At 51.2% G+C, this 9,980-nt stretch overlaps 1 long non-coding RNA gene across 1 annotated transcript; it reads right to left on the bottom strand.

The window, feature by feature from the left end:
• Positions 1-5,521: 5,521 nt before the first annotated feature.
• LOC128799564 (uncharacterized) lies at positions 5,522-9,370 on the bottom strand. Its single transcript, XR_008434765.1, has 2 exons — positions 9,206-9,370; positions 5,522-6,633 (listed from the first exon to the last, which is right to left on the bottom strand). It is a non-coding gene; the product is annotated as an uncharacterized LOC128799564 (long non-coding RNA).
• Between the last annotated feature and the right edge of the window lie 610 nt (positions 9,371-9,980).

The following is a 9,980-nucleotide window of genomic DNA, read 5'->3' as shown; positions in this document are numbered from 1 at the left end:
GGCATGGATGAGGTGTCAGCGGGGGACACGGAGTCCAGCACCTCATCATGCTAATTCCCTGTGCCGTGTGGGACCCTGGAGGGGCTGCTGAGTCTGAGATCAGGGAGTGGCACCCCGGGGTCCCTGCTGCAGAGACACCTGAGAGCAGAACAACCGCGCTGAGAGAATTCAGGAGCAGCGGGTGATTCTCTCTCGGTGTGGTGAAGAAACTTGGAGCAGCTCCACGTAAGCCATGGAATTGTGGCACAGGATTTTCAGCGCTGCCTGGTTTAGGGGTGGAAGTTATCCCTTTCCTCCCCTAAAAAAGACATTGTGGGGTTTCTTCTGGAAGTACAACAGCAGAAGGGAGCAGAGGTTTCCCCCGCAATGAGAGGAGCAGCGAGGTTCTTGAGAATGCCACTGAGGACAGAGCCGTGTCATTAATGAGTCATTAGCGGCACTAATAACTTGAGAGTGGCATTAAGGACGGAGTTAATGACACGCAGGTGGAGGGAGCTCTCTAAGACGCTCTCACCACTTCCCAAAGGAGCAGAGAAAAGTCTCATCCTCATCCCGAGGGCGGCACCAGGCTGCTCAGGGATGAACAGGGAGGTAAATTTATCCCTGAACCCCCGTGGTTCAGCTTGTTCTCCTCACTAAAGCCTTAAACCAGCCCGGAACGGGGTCAGGCCTGGGGGAGAGGAGGAAAAGCCTGACTCATCCCGGAGGGAGGGAGGATCCCGCCCCAGGAAATTCCTGCACCTCTGCCGGGAAGTGCTGCTGGCACCTGTGATCCATGGCTGTGGAACACGCGTTGGATTCTGAGCACAAACATGGAGTTGTCAAGGATTTCATTGCTTTTCCTCAGCTGCCTGAGGAGTGTTAGAACCTATTGGTTTTGACAATGCACCTCAATTAGGTCTTAAAATCAGTACTACACGCTCTGTGAAACTGGAGGAGCGTGGTGGATTCCTCGGAGGACTGAGCTGCTCGGTTTCAGCTTAAGGATGATGTTTCTCCACAAGGGAGTCACCAGTCACAATAATTACATCGCTGTCTTCTCATAATATGATTTATTTAGATGTTGCCGTATGAATTAATTCTCTCTAATTGCTGCTCTTCTCACTGTAAATCAAGGTTTCTTGCTTTCTGGAGAGTAGTGAACATGATCCTACACTGAAGTAATTAGTCCAATTAGAAAGGAAAGCAGATGTGGAAAACCAATTACTTTCAGGAATATGTCTGCTCCTCTGTAGTCCAAACGCTGTTCAATCAAAATGTAACAGTAGTTTAATAAAACATTGTTTTATTCATAAACCCCATCCAGCGCTGAGACTCCACCTGCTCTTTTGGAGGAGCCACTTCGGGCAGCTTTGAGGCTGGGGAGCTTTCTTCAGACCTGCTCCTGCTTCACAAGCTCCAGGGAGAGAGCAAAGTGGTCAGCAAACTGATCCAAGTAATTGAAGAGCTGCTCTTACAAAGAGAAGGCAGAAGAGGGATTGTTGTGCTGGTGGATTCTGCGTGTGCACCAGCAGGGATTGCTCAGATTACAAGCACCAGCAGCAAGGCTCCCCCAGTCCCTTCTGCCCAGAGGAGCTGTTAAATCAGAGCCGGTGCCCAGCCTGGAGCGCTGTGAGGAGCTCCCTGCGTGTCTCGCAGAGAGCGGCCAGACCGCAGTGCTTGAACCCAGCGCTCTGCAGAGCTTCGTTCTGACAGGCATTTCCAGCAGGCAGCAGGACCTGGCGAGGCCGGGAGAGGTTCTGGGCTCCCCCCGTGCCCGTCCCAGTCTGGAGGCAGGGCTTGGTATGCAGAGGATGCTCTCTGTTAGCAGAGACAAGGAATGGCTCAAAGCCCGGGCGCGGGCAGTGCTCAGCGCTGCTCTCTGTAATTAACTGTGCAGTGATGATGGCGAGGTGGCTGTGCCAGCCCCGAGGGCCAGAGCTGGGCACACACAGCTCCTGTGCCGCCAAACCACGTCCCAGCGGCCTCTTCGGGGTTCGTTTCCTGAGTTCTTCATTAAAATACCTGCAGAGGAGTTTTGCATTGGAGATTCACCCATCTATTTTCCTCTATCTGCTGCATGGAAGACAAGTGTTCTCATAATTGGGCCATTAAAGGAGGTGTTGAAATGTTACTAATTGTCAAAGGCAATTAAGTATGGCAACATGTCACAGGTAAATTAACGAGGCTCCAGGTGTTTTGAGCAAATTGCAGTTCTGTGGGTGTAAAACACTTCCAGTCTTCTCTGCTGCTTTTCTGTAGGGCTTTGGTGTGCTCTGATTTTGGGGTTTTGCATTCACTAAAGCGCTCCTTTTGCTGTTGGAAAGTTCAGGAAGAACACTCGGAGCTCCTGCAGACACTTCTCACGGCAAGCAGAGATCCCTGCGCCGCTGAGGATCTGCAGGGTTCGAGCCCCGAAACGAACCCCGTGGGGTTTTGTTCCTTGCTCTTGGAACAAGGATATTTTCATCCCCATCCCCACGCAGAGTTCCCACATTTGGGGTGCCCGGCAGCTGTGGCGGCGCTGCCACCCCGCTGGCACCGTGCCCTCCCTCTGTCCCTGCCGAGGATGCTCGCAGGGACCGCGGAGGGGTGGCACTGTCACCCAGCCCGTCATTACCAGCCTTTGTTGCTGTTCTCCTCCCCAGGCACGGCCTGTGATTGTGTGCATGTGCACACGCGGCTCGGAGGGTGGGCGGAACCCTAATTGTATATTATTAAAATATTATGATTTCCCCCCCCTTCCAAGCTGTGGCACCTCCCCGATGTCTGGTGCAGCTGGCTCCGACTGGCACTTGCAAGGTTGTCCTCCAGGTGCTGCATCAGAAATCTTTTGACACAGTGTCAGTAATTAAGTGTACAATTAAGAGAATGTCTGCAATTAAGTTCAATCAGTCAGTCAATCAAATCTACATTTGTAAAGGGTTTCTAAAGGGCCTCTCATCCAAACATCCCCTCTGCTTCTGAGCTGGGCTAAGTTAACACCACGCAAGGCAGCGTTTATTCCAAGCAGCTCGAAGGGCTGGGAGGTTTATATTGAAATGCTGTTTGGGGCCTGGCTGTGTCCTCAATCAAAACTGGCTTTAAGTGAGGCACTGAGGCACAACACTGAAATGTAACCATTAAAAAAACTGAAAACTCGTGGCTTTTCCAGCAGTGCGTCTCCCCGGGCTCAGCAGTGTAATTCCTCACCTTGTTTCCTTTGGGGAATACTCAGAAAGGACAGATTCTGCTGGAATAAGCCAGCCTGGTTTTGTGCTGTTTCAGGCATCCCTCAGCTCCCGACAGTTGGGTTTTTGCCAGGAGTGGGTGAGCACTCGCTGCTGTTGTGCTGCCCAGCCAGGGAAGCTGCAGTGGGAACTGCCCTGCTCGGGGTTATTTGTGATTCTTTTCCCCCGACAGACCAGGGGTACCTGTGCCTGAAGGCTTTCATGCACCTCAGCACAGCCAAGGACTTCCACATGCAACCTCCCAAAGAAACGTGCCCCAAATCCACCCCTCTGGGCCTCTCCAGCTCTCCCTCACCAAGCTGCAGTGGCAGAAACCGTTCAGGGTTTGGTGTCCCCAAGGAGCAGCAGGAGAGGGCACTGAGGGTGCGGTGCCCCAGGAGCTCCCCGGTGCTGGAGCAGACACTGCTGCTGGCACTTGCTGGCTGCTGGGCCCTGATGTCATTGCTGTCCCCTGAGAGGAGCCTTCCCTTGTCTGAACTGCCAGATCTGTATCACCAGCTGCTCTCCAAGGCCTGGGAATATTCCGTCTCTAGACTGCAGACGTTGCTCCAAGGAGTAACTGGAGGGTTTTTCTTGTCTCTGGTGCTACATCAGTGTGAGCAGCAAGCCGTGGTTGCTTTGATAACGAGCTTGCATTTACACAGCACCTGTCAGCTTGAAGGGAGCTCTGCTAACTCAGCCCGAGCTGACAGAGCCTTGTCCACGGCTCTGCACAGCTCTGCCAGCCTGGCTGCTGGCTCATTATGTGCCTTGCTTTAATGTATGGAAAGCTGTTACCCGAAGTGTCCTTCACATAGGGGAAAAAAGAACAAATGGAGCAGGAATATGTGACTTGTGGTGCTGCAAACATTCCCCAGCATGTCTTTAATACCCAGCTTTATTTGTGTCTTCATCCCCCTGCCTCTCCTGCCCTCTGAGGGAAGCTGAGGCCAGGCAGGAGCGGGAGGAAGGAAGGGTGGGAAGGCAAAAAGTGCTCCAATGGATCTTCAGCAGAAGCACAGAATTCTGCCCTCCAGACCAGGGGCAGGGCAGGACCCCTTGTTTTATTGATTTTAGTTGGTAAATACACAAAGCCGTGTGGTTTTCATCCACTTGTGCTTGACATGTACTTACCCTGGTGCACTTGGACTCCTGGTTTTGCTAGAAGGATAACAAAGGAAAAAAACCTCCAAATTCTTCCCAGTGATCTTGTCACCCGACACCAGAACTGCAAAGAGTGGCTTGTGAGCTCTTGGAGGCTCTGAGGGAAAACCCTTCAGGAAAAGGAGGTGTTAAGGGCCGGGTTGGATGGGGCTCTGAGCAGCCTGGGATGGTGGAAGGGGTTGGAATGGGACAGCCTTGGAGAACCCTTCCAAACCAAACCATTCTATGAAAAGCTCCCAGGACTGGGTTTGGTGGTGATTAATTTCAAGAGATGAAGCATTAGATGGGCAAGAAAGCACAGAAAACCCACCCAGGACAGGGCTGGCCAGAGTCCCCTTTGCAGATCTCTCGTGCTCTGGTCTGTAGCTGGAATGGTTTGGGTTGAACTCGAGTGTGACCTTTCCTGAGCAGGGAAAGCTGGCTTTGTGAGAGACTCAACCAGGAGCAGCTCTGGGAACAAACACCAGCAGCTTCGACACTTGCAGAGAGGGAGAGCTCAGCACCAGGGCGGGTGGGAGCTGGTGGCTCCTGTGCTTGTAGGAAAAACCATCAGCAAGTGGCTCCTGAATGCTTCTCCAATCAGTCAGAGAGAAGGGGCAGGCAGCTGAGAAATAATACAGGACAATAAATTCCTGAAATCTGCTACTAAATCTATCAAGGCAAATAATACATCCTGATGGGAGGGAAACATTATTTGTGTTTTTGTTTTAAATTTGCCAGATCTCATTTTTTTTTGCATTTGTCTCAGGGAGGTGAGGACTTTGAAAAGGCAATTACAACTGGTGAATGATTAGTGTTAGATGTGACACATTTATGCATCAAATATGTTTAACTGCATTAACCTTCAAGGAATTTACAGTGACACCTTGAAAGATCTATCCTGTGCTCAGCCTGAAAAATCTGAGTTCTCCCTCAACTTCCATCTTATTTACATTAATTTTATTACAAAATAAATGGGTCTAAAATATTAATGGAATTTCTACAGGTTCTGAAGGTGGTGTGGCAGGGGAGTTGGAGGGAAGGAGGCACAACTGGGGATTCTCTATGGAGAGGTTTTTGAGGGAGTGCCGTGGTGCAAGTGCACTGAAACGAGGTTAGTTTCTGGTTTCTTCCCTGTCTGTCCCATCCTGGAGGGAAGATGACTAAAAGGGATGAGGTTACACAGCTCATTTATCCACTTTAGGGTTTAATTTCCTGCTAATAAGGTATTTAAACCTTCCAGAATGCAGCTTGTGGTCTTTGTAGACTTTTAATCTTTACACATTACGCAGGAAGGAAGAACAAGCTCGCAGAGGGTTCTTAGTGGGGATTTTCAGGAGGTACTCAGGCCATTGAGGAGCTCCTCGTGCTGCTCCTCTCCGTCTGCCAGCAGTGAGGTCTCTGCCTGCTGCACCCCGATTCCCACGTGGTGTCCCAGGCCGGCAGTGCAGCAGCTCCTGTGTGCTGGCTCAGCTCCATGCCTCTTGTGCTTCACTCCACTGAAATCTGGTTAGCTACGAGACAGACTCCGGTGGAATGAAGGACAACAGAACCCATGGATCGTCCTCGCTTCCCTCGGGAACGCGGGTGGGCTTTTGGGGCCGTTAGGGAAGCCCAGCTGGGTGTGGAGGGGTGAACTCGGTGCTTGGAGGGCTTCTCTGGGCTGAAATCCTCGTTTTCCTTCCCCCTCCCCACATCCCTGCTCTTCACCTCTGTAATTTTAGCCTGGAACGAAGCAGCCACTTTGGACACTTCGTCCTGTTAGTTGTGGGAACAACTGACCCCAGGACGTGGCAGCTCTCCATCTGTTGAAGGCCCTTCAGCCACCAGGAGCTTCTGCAAATTAAACGCTCAAGGCGTTTTTTGTTGTCGTTTGTGGCTTTTACAAGGGAGGTGTGACCAGATAATGGCCAGGGTCCCTTCTGGCCTCAAACCCTGAATTTACAACACCCAAGGAATGCCTGGAGGCGATTTTCCTCAAAGTGCTGGAGCTTTTTTAAGACCTCTGGCCATACCGGGAGTGTGTTAAGGTACTGCTTCCCTTTAGCCGAGACAGGGGAGAGATAATGCCATCAATGCCGGCCCCACAGGATGTGGGAATTGGGGTTTGCTCCCCTCGGGTGCCTCCTGAAGCCCAGCAGGGCAGGGAGCTCATCCCATCCCTGTGTGGCACTGCCAGGCTGTCCCTGTCTCTTCTGGGAGATGGATCATGATCTCATGGGATTGCCCTGGGGCACCATGAAGTTTTAAATAGTTAAAAACCCTCTAGAAGGTGAGCAGCCTCTTCCTGAGAGCTTCCCATCTGTGAAGGAGACAAAAATAATGAAAATTAAGACTGTTAGGGATATTCCCCCATCAAAGTCCAACCCATCCCTACATCTGTGCAGTAAAGCTATTTCTGGGATTCCTGCAAAGGAATCTGATTATAGGTTTAAATATTTTACCTTATAGGTATGTCCTGATTTTATCTATAAAATTAATAAATCAGAATATAATGCATATCCTTAGCACTGCATGCTGCTTCTCCTCTAAAGAGCCACAATGATCAAAACAAATCTACATCAAAACACACAAATCCCATGAATGAAATGGAAATTCCCCACATCCCAGCAAGGAATTGCAAATGGTGTTTCCAGTTTGGGTGGCTTTGCCAAATTAACTCAATGCCTGGGAAACCCGGCGCTCTCAGAAGGGTCCAGCTCTGACTTTTGGCAAGTCTCCCACGCACTTGGGAAACTTCAGATTTCAAATTTTAATTTACTTCGCAGCTTGGGAAAAGAGAGGTTGAGGTGCAAAACTTGCCTTGAAGGTGAACTGAAACGTTTACCTGCACTTGAAGGTAAAAAAAAACCCCAAAAACCCAACCCACAAACCCCCAGTGAGAGGTGCTGGTGGACGATTTAGCAGAACAAATAGTTTGGGGTGTTCATCTCTCTCTCTCTCCCGCTGTGAAACCCAAACCTGCGGCTGCTCGGGGCCTCTCCCCGGCTGTGTCAGGACTTGTCGGCAGCTTTGGGTAAGCCCTGAGAAAGGGTGGCCTAGGCAGGAACCCATCAACTGAAATTCCTCTGCGCAATCCTGGCTTGTTTGAAACGCCTTTTATCAGGCAAGTTAGGACGGGCTCACCCCGCAAATGCCTCTCGCTCAGCTGCGGGGCATTAACCCCTCGGAGCCCGGAATGCACCGAGCCCAGCATCCTTCGGGAGCAGCTCAGATCATTAAATCAAGGTGCTTATCAGCGAAATCGCACATTAAATCAATGCTAATAAAAACCTGAAATACGAGCTCCACCTCCAACAGCTCCCCTCACTCCTGAACAACCAATTTAAAGTGTGGGGAGATGGGTTTTTTAAATTTTAATGAGATAGCCCGTGATTTTTGCTGGGGAGAAGTGTTGGGGGTCAGGCTGCAGCTTCACCTGAACAGCAGCAAAGGTCTGCTGCATCCTCAGAAGGGGCAAACCTTCAACTAAAGGTCAGGTAAAATTGTGCTGGACTTCCCTGCACTTTAAAGTGAGCAAACGTTTCTCTATTCCTTTGTCTGTGGGGGAGCCAGCAGTCGAGGCAGATGCTCTGAGCATTGGCTGCACTGAAAGGGCTCTGCCTTCACCCCAGCGATGGCAGACTCTGGAAATCCAGTGCCGTGCTCTGAGAAGTGCCAGGAGCTCCCCAACCTGGAGAGAAAACGCAAAATCATTGCTGTGCCTGTGTACGGGCTCAGCTCTGACCCTCTGAATTCCAGAGGCATTTCCAGAGCCCCAGCCCGGTGCTGTGCCCACCGAGAGCCTTTGGGCTGGTCCCGCTCAGTCAGGGGGTTCCATTCTTTCCTTGCCTTTCTCAGGCATTGCCTTCACACTTTCCCAAATGCTTTGCTTGCAGTTGGCTGCTATTTCTTTCAAAAGGGAAATTTCTCTTGGTTTTTGAGGAAGTTTTACCCCATAAGGACCAGTTACATTTGAAATTGGCTTTACCCTGTGCATTGCACATGGAGAGGAACCTGATTGCTCATCAGCAGCGGAGGTCAGAGCTCCTGGTTCTCTCTTGGAAAGGGAAAGACAGCCTTTGGACACTTCTGCTGGAACTCAACAGCCAACACAAACAAGAGATCCACAGAAAGGGGGAAGTGAAGCCTGAGCCCCCTGGTCCCTCTGATCCCAGAGATCAGGAGGGAGCTCACCCAAAGTAAGCTTCAGCATCCCATAGCACCACATCACAATGACTTTGGGACCTCAAAGACCTTGGCAAGCTCAAACTAAAACAAGTTAAAATTGGCTCCATAAGGCAAATTACCAAGCGTGACTGTTTTCCAAATATTTCACTTCTTAGGATACCACTGGATAGGGAACAATTTTAAGTGATTCACATAGAAAAGCAAGAGAAGAATCAACTGATTGAAAAGAAGATAAATCCTTACAAAAGGTGGCCTGGACAGCAGCTCAGATCTGGTTTTTGTTGCACCAGTGCAAGTCGAGAGTGACTGCACAGGCTGTGATTGAACCTGAGTGTTCTCAAACAGCACCAGCCTCCACATTCTCGGTGCTTTGGGAAACATCTCCCCATGCACCATCAGCTGCTGCTTTCAATATCTGTACTGCGACTTCAAATATCCCCAGGAGCTGTTTAAGAAGTTCTCATTTTTCCTTTTAGAAACCACATCCTGGCCTCTGCTGCCCCACGGCCAAGGGCAGCTCGTTGGTGTTTGTAGGGAACGAGCTGTGCTCCTGCCACAGCAGCAGGATTAATTAGGACAGGTCGTTAGAGCATCCTGTGCCTCTCTCCCCCAGTCCCCATCTCTGCACAGGTGGCTCCCAGGCACGCCCCTGCCCCAGCTGTCCCCAAGCCCTCAGACACGTGGCTGGAGGGTCACTCACTCACCTGGCTCTGCTGAGCAGGTCCCAATCCCATCCCGCAGCCGCTGCACTGAACTTCAGCCAAAACAACAAAAGCGGGCTAGGGACACGAGAGACTCAACCCGAGCAGGGGGCGAGTAAGGAACTGGGGGCTCGTTCAGTGTTTGGAGCAGAATCCCGGGGGCGGGGGCCCGGGACAGCGCGGCCCCAGCCCCGGCCCCTCCCGGCGGCCGCAGGTGCGGCTTTATCCCCGCGCTCACCTGCGGCCGCAGCCAATGGAGCTCCCGGCTCCTCCCTGCCCGGCCCGCCCCGCGCTCCCAAAGCCACCCAAAGGGCCCCAAAACACGGCAGCCTGCTCCGCCGCTCCTCATCCTGCACTCCCAGCTCTTGATGGAAACCCAGCGTTCATCCAAAGTGCAGGAGAACGCTTTCAAAGCATCCACTTCAACTTTTACCCCATCAATTGCCTTTTTTTAAAACTTCCCTCTCCATACAAGAAATAATTCATTTTACTTTTCCAAAGCTGTTAAAGAAACGGGAGGTGTGTTGGCTCTTGAGTGCCCCATGAGTGGTGAGATAGGGACTGTGATGTAATCCCTGTAAAGTCGCATCATTCAGGTGGCAGGAACCTGCCTTTGGGGTTTAAACTTGGAAAGAATTTGGAGAGGAGAACTCTGGGAAGTGCAGGGATGCTCTGTCCAAGGGCCTCCATGCACTGCTTTTGATTCCAGTTCTAAAGGAATCCCATTTATGGTGGGACTCGCTCTGTGCATTCTGTGAATCTCTGGAGCCTCTTCCTT

The sequence above is a fragment of the Vidua chalybeata genome, chromosome 24 (assembly GCF_026979565.1).
Source record: "Vidua chalybeata isolate OUT-0048 chromosome 24, bVidCha1 merged haplotype, whole genome shotgun sequence".
In the NCBI taxonomy this organism is placed as follows: Eukaryota; Metazoa; Chordata; class Aves; order Passeriformes; family Viduidae; genus Vidua; species Vidua chalybeata.
This window is presented reverse-complemented; position numbering and strand designations above follow the sequence as displayed.